The sequence below is a fragment of the Triplophysa rosa genome, linkage group LG21, assembly GCF_024868665.1.
Source record: "Triplophysa rosa linkage group LG21, Trosa_1v2, whole genome shotgun sequence".
Taxonomy (NCBI): Eukaryota; Metazoa; Chordata; class Actinopteri; order Cypriniformes; family Nemacheilidae; genus Triplophysa; species Triplophysa rosa.
In genome coordinates this window covers 7,265,579-7,272,147 of record NC_079910.1, presented here as the reverse complement: position 1 = coordinate 7,272,147, position 6,569 = coordinate 7,265,579, and the positions used below count along the sequence as shown (strand labels likewise).

Sequence of the window (6,569 nt, the reverse complement as noted above, 5' to 3'; positions counted from 1 at the left end):
TCTCCAGTTTTCATTTTCTGCAAATAAATGCAAATAGAAACTATATTTTTATTTGAAATTTGGGAGAAATATTGTTAGTACTTCACAGAATGAAACGAAAATGATAATTTGAGCCAAACACATACCTATAAATAGAAAATTCAGAAAAATGAAAATAATTTGGAAATGGTTTGTTAAGTTTTTTGTGCGACTGTATATATGGCCTCAAAACTAACATGAATAAGCCGGAATACTCAAAAGCCAAAAATAAACAGTATTAAAGCAGTGAAATACCATGCTAAAATGATCTCTTTTAACTTTAAAACTGTATAAAGCAGTTAAAACTACAGTGAACTGCATATTTACCTCAGTTTGGTTACAGATCGCCTCTGCTGACAGCCTGTCAAGAATCCCATCTTTCCCTGGATCTGCTTCTGTCCTCTTGTGTACAGTAATGTTGAGGTCAGAACTGTGATGTGAGCAGCGCTGTCAGTTCAGACACTAACTCACAAGGTGAAGTGGATGAAGACCAAAACAGGTCATAGACACCCCAGATCCAAGTGACAAAGACAGCACAACAAAATCAAAGTCCACCTCTGTCTACTCACCTCATGTTGCCTTTAGTTGACCTGAAATAATGATCATATGAAACACAGAGTTAGAAATGGTCATGCAGTCATATTAAAGATGGGCGCTGATCTAAAGCTTTACTATCTAAAAGTGGCATTTTTGCAGTCTGTCATGTTTTATACACTTTGTAAGATATGCTCTTTAATACGCTTTCTTTTCACATAAAACTGAGATGATGTTGCCGCTGTGTTTGAAAAATATGACAACAGCACGACGGCTCCATTCAGCCCAGTTAGTTTACCTTCGTATTTATTTTCTCATGAAAACAAAAATTCCATAAAAGATGCACCAACCCGATGAAATACTGACATCATAAAACTAGACGAAACACTATTATAAAAAGATAACCCGCCCCATCCAAGATATCAAGATAGAACTGGCTCGCTTTTCATCACGTTGCCCCCTTTTGCTCCATAAGCGTTAGAGAGAGGAGCGATATGTCATTACTGCAATACAAGATAAAAGTCAAAAGTTGGACTCTTTAAAACGCCCTGCTAGGATTAGCAATAAAGCACCGAATATAATTCTCTGGAGAGCTTGCTGAGCAGAAACCAAGCCCCTAACATCAGTCAATTTATATTAGAATTTCCATACATGCATTTGCTTGTTACTGTCAATATGTAAAAATGGTGCTTACCGACAAATAAAGCATAATGCACTCAAGCCGGCGCATCAATAACGGCATCTGAGCTTTAAAAGAAAATGCAAAAAGGGGAGAGATGACTCGTGTGAAATATATAACGCATTAAACGCGAAAACGTCAGAAAAATAAAACCGGCTCTTCGCCCGCCTGACGGAGCCTCCATTCATCTTAGTGGAGAATGTGGCTCACTGGAAAATAAATAGCATCCTGTCACCCCCCGTATTTCATTGAGTTACCCAGCCGGGTTTGCGTGTTATGGACGACTCTCATAGCCGAGACCTCCTGGAAGACGCGTAAGTGGAAGAGGCCTCTGAAGAGACAGCGTCATGAGACATTTGAGAGAAACTGAGGGGAACAAAGCGTTTTGAGCTCGCGGTGAAAGATTGCTGAGATCTCTCTGATATCAGGCAAACCAATACCAGTAAAAAACTGACAGTCTTTGTCTTTTTTATGATTTCACATGGTCATATATAATGCATTAGAGGAAAGTGGGTAAGGTAGACAGATGTAGCTTACTGACCGCAATGGAGTGGCTGGAACTAAAACATGATTGACTGCTATCCTGCGCATAAATCGCTCTGTCTGAAACAGAAGACAGCTGGGTTGAAGTAGTGATGCCAGAGGAATTTGTTTCAAAGCTTTGTTTGTATACGTGCCTGTTTAGTAGGAGAGAAGTACCACAAAAAGAATCTCTTTAATATCTCAATGGCTTCTAACATAACACAACAGAACACCCTCGTGTCATTCCAAACCAGTTTCTTTTGCAGTACACAAAAAGAAGATATTTTGAAGAATGTTGGTAACCAAACAACAATGGACTCCATTGATTTCCATTGTATGGACACACATTTCTCAAAATATCTTATTTTGTGTTCATCAGGAGAAAGTCATATACAGGTTTTGAACGACATAACTGTAAATAAATCGGTGACTTTTTAAGTTGTCAAGAGGAAAAAGTTCAAGCGCTTCGTCATTTATAACACGGCTCAACAACACAAAATCTAGCTTTATAAACTCTATTCATCTCTGACATACTGTACGTCTCTCCAGCAAAGATATTTAGTGCGCAAAGGTTGCCGTGCGTCTGATGTTGGTGAACTCCAATGCTTTTTCCGGCATTTGCTCCCGCAGGTCTGACATTCAAGATCTCTCAATTATGTATGAACAGCAAGCAATATCCTTTACCATCATGCCCACACAACATATTTCATCTTCCCAGGCACAGATGCCCAATCAAATTCTCCACGTAATTATGATGACTTATTAAAAATGAGCCTAAACACATTATTAGTAAGATTATAGTTAGTCTCAGTGGTCAAAATTATTTCATTCAATATTACAGACTCTATTTTTAAGTCAAACTGAATCGACAAGAGCTCATCGGAAGCCCATGACAACAGGTAAAGCTCAGAGAAACAAACCACAGCACAGGTAAATCAAATATCAAACTTGATATACTTTTTGAATGGATGACAAACAAGGCAATGTGACTATATGGTCCAGAACAACTTTCTCACCATCATGCGTTCCAAACCCATATAACTTTTTTATCATGTATATTTTTTTATAGGCTATTAATGCTCTTTTTGTACAATGAAATAAAGGGGTAGTTCACCCAAAAACAACATTTCTGTCATCCATTTCTAAACCTCTGTGCCGTTCTTCTGCAAAACATAAAAGAATATATTTTGAAGAATGTTGGTAACCAAAAACTACTGGTCCCCATTGACTTCTATTGTATGAACACAAAACCAATGCAAGTGAATGGGGACCGAGACATTTTTCAAAATATCTTCTTTTGGGTTCAGCACAAGAAAGACAGTCAAACAGGTTTGAAATGACAAGAGGGTAAGTAAATGATGACAGAATTTTCATTTTGGGGTGAGTTATCCCTTTAAATGGGGACTGAAGCTGTTCATTCACTAACATTCTGTCTGCTGTCTTCCACAGAAACTGATATATATAAGCTTTCCTGTTATTACGCAAAATGCACATCCTAGGTGAGACTCACTAAAATTCACTAAAAGGCAAGCAGTTGTTTATGTCCTTTATTCCAGGTTGTATAAATGGTCTTTTTGTGACTGTGGTTTCCCTGCACATAAACTACAGCCACATCTTGGGAATACACAGCTCAGTGGAGGGAAAACATCTAAAACAACATGTTTATCTGCCACACAACATGCAGCCATTAAAAATACATGAGGCTACCATCCATTATTCCGTCTCCGAATGGCAAAATCTGCATTAAGCTTGAAGAATCCTTCTGTTTTAGGATAAATAAATAAAACAGGCACTTAGAGATTCCTCTGTCTTTTTATGGAGTAGGGAAAAGCAGAGCACCCATCCAGTTGCCGGAAATGTACGGAGCTTTCGAAACGTGAATGAATAAATCAAAACGTTTGCAATTAGGGCCTGCCGTCTTTTCTGTTAATTCGAATGATTTTGCCACTTTTCCTAGAAAGTGCATTTAATATTTAAATGACTTGTTACTTTTCAATGCCCAGGTGACTTCAGCTGTAATTTCTAACCGAGTCCTGAATCTGACATGAAGAAAACTTAAAAATTTAGCAACAAGAGACGAATGGAGAAATGCATGCTGAAACAAGGAAAAGCAGCACCACAAACACAAGTTTTCCTGTCCATAATTCATGCCTTTCACATCCGACAACTTCTGTCCTGTTTTCTTGCCTCGCCGTGCATGCTTTCAACCTTGTGTTTTACATTTTTGAGAGATCTGTCGAAATGCAAGTGTTGGTTTAATTAAAAATACAGAAAATGCCGCCTTAACTTGTTAAAAAGGGCATTTGGCTTTCAAAGAGAGAAAGAAGCACATTATAGAAGTGCATACTTATTGTGTAAAATGACTTAAACAATACTCTACTCTCATTTACTTTACATTTACAAGGCAAAATAGGTTGTATATTTGTTCATCTGACTGTATCCATGTAAAGTTATAAATAGTAATATTAAAGGTGTGTCATTTTTTGGAGGATCCATTGACAGAAATGCAATATAATATACATAACCATGTCTTCAGAGGTGTATTAAGACCTTACATAATAAAGCGTTATGTTTTTATTACCTTAGAATGAACTATTTCTATCTACACACACCGTGGGTCCCCTTGGAATTCACCAAGTTGTTTCTACAGTAGCCCTAAACGGACAAACTGCTCTACAGAGCACGTTTCGTAAATACGTAATCTCCTTCAACAGAGAAGCAAAAACGTGCCGACATATTAGTCCTGTGTCAGCCACCGTAGTGCTTCGAAAGGGAGGTGTGGAGTGAGCCGTTGGTTGCAATTCACACCTTCACTGCTGGAAGCCACTAACTATCATACACTGGACCTTTAAAGGGGTCATATGGAGCGAATATGTTTTTATGCGTCTTTGGTGTGTTATAAGTTGCCCATGCAAATTAAAGTGTCGGAACAAAAGTGACATAACAAGCATACTTCAAATGATTAGCTTTGCAAATATGAATGAGGAATGGAAGTCTTCCTCAATGACACCCCTGGCCTGCTCTTGTCATTACCGGGCACACGGTAACCTGCAAACAACAACTTTTCATCCACTGTAATTGCTACATAATGTAATACACGTCGAGGAATGACCTCCAAGTAAACTTGTATTTACTTTGCAGCTGTTAATGACTAAAGCTTTGATTAGCTCCTCTCTTACAAGACGAGGATCCAAGACCTCACGCTTTGTTTTGTTCTGAAGTCAAATAAGAGCTGTATATCCATTGATGCAAGGACAGAAAAAAATCCAATCTCTTAATTAAGATGCGCCATTTAACTGTTTACAACCAAAGCAAAGCAAAGCCATTTATTGAACCCCCTCTATTAATAGACTTCAACGTGTAGAATTCATAGGAAAATCTCTTTTCCTGCTTCTCTCTCTCTCTCTTCCCCCAGCTTGTATAAAAACATCTTTGTCAGCCTCTGACAAGGTTCCTGTTTTAAGTACATTAGTACAGAAATATGCAGTATGCGAATAAACATGGAATGTATTAAATTAATGGGCTCTTTTGCCTCAGGGCAAAATGGAGGAAGGACCCCCCACGAGTTCATTTTTCACGGCTTTGGTTATGCTTTCAACGCTCTAATTGAATTTCAATGTAGGTTTTAAAAACTCTTTATTACAGTAACTCTTGATGTAAATTGTATGTGACCTATCAGGGGACTTTCACCCATTAAGTAAATTCATGAAATGCTCTTTCTGTTTTTTATCTCGCCCGTGTCATTATAATTTTCTCCCATGACCACGTTGTCGTTTGTGTTGGCCAAACTATTGTGTATTAAGGGCAGATTAATACTGAAGAGATTAAAAATCTCTTCTCAAACCTCTATGGAAAAGACCCAATCTGTGACTCATTGTGACGCAGGTACGTTTCACATCCAGGATGCTCGCTGTACTTTTAGGAAAAAAGTGTTTTAGTCAAATCTATATTCACGACCTCTAGATTGTTGGCAAAACAGGATGGCCGTTTGGATGGGTTCAAGAGTTTCAAGTCGAGCTCAAAAATAGCCCCTCGAATGCATCATTATCGTAGTTTGTATATACACACAGAAAGTGAGACAGAATCTGCCAGATAAAGTTAGCGGGGAGACGCCTGAGCCAATATTTCCTTTGTTGTTTGGGCAGGAAAGGGAAGGTTATTGTACACTGACTCGAGAGTAAATAATCCCGTCGTTTCCATAGCAAAGTCATAAACAGACTGGTGAAACAAAGGGCGAAAAGACAATAAATCTAATGATGGTCAATTTTGTTTTGTTTGCAAAGTGTTTTCGAGGGAAATTCGATTTCAAAACAAAGAGGCACAGATATTTTTCCATGCAGAACGGGAAATCAGATGTTTTAGAAGTTTCTCGGCTTCTTTCTTTATTTGTATTTTTCCTGGCAGGCATACAGTGTGTTGTGACAGGTATATATACACAGTTTTGTTATTCTGTTAAGAAACTTCCAGTTTTACATACCTGTTTTAAGGGATGTGTGTCAGGGAAGTTTCAAACATTTGAAATGGCTTTAAATATCACACGGCCTGCATCTGAAAACAAAAAGGTCCTTTGATTGTGATCTACAGCACAACAAACAGAGAATTACTGTGACGTACTTCAGACATTACATTTAGACGGTAAAAAACTCTAACCAAGTACAGAATCTGGACTTACAATATTTGTTTAGCAAATTAGAGGCAATAATACTGCCATTAATTTACTATTATAATGAATTATTATAAAATTAAAAATATATATTATAAATTATTACCTAACAAATATTTGCATGAAAAGTAACTGTTTTTAACACAAAACTAT

At 37.6% G+C, this 6,569-nt stretch overlaps 1 long non-coding RNA gene across 1 annotated transcript; it reads right to left on the bottom strand.

The window, feature by feature from the left end:
* Positions 1-353: 353 nt before the first annotated feature.
* LOC130571962 (uncharacterized) lies at positions 354-6,309 on the bottom strand. Its single transcript, XR_008965141.1, has 3 exons — positions 6,231-6,309; positions 588-608; positions 354-480 (listed from the first exon to the last, which is right to left on the bottom strand). It is a non-coding gene; the product is annotated as an uncharacterized LOC130571962 (long non-coding RNA).
* Positions 6,310-6,569: the final 260 nt, after the last annotated feature.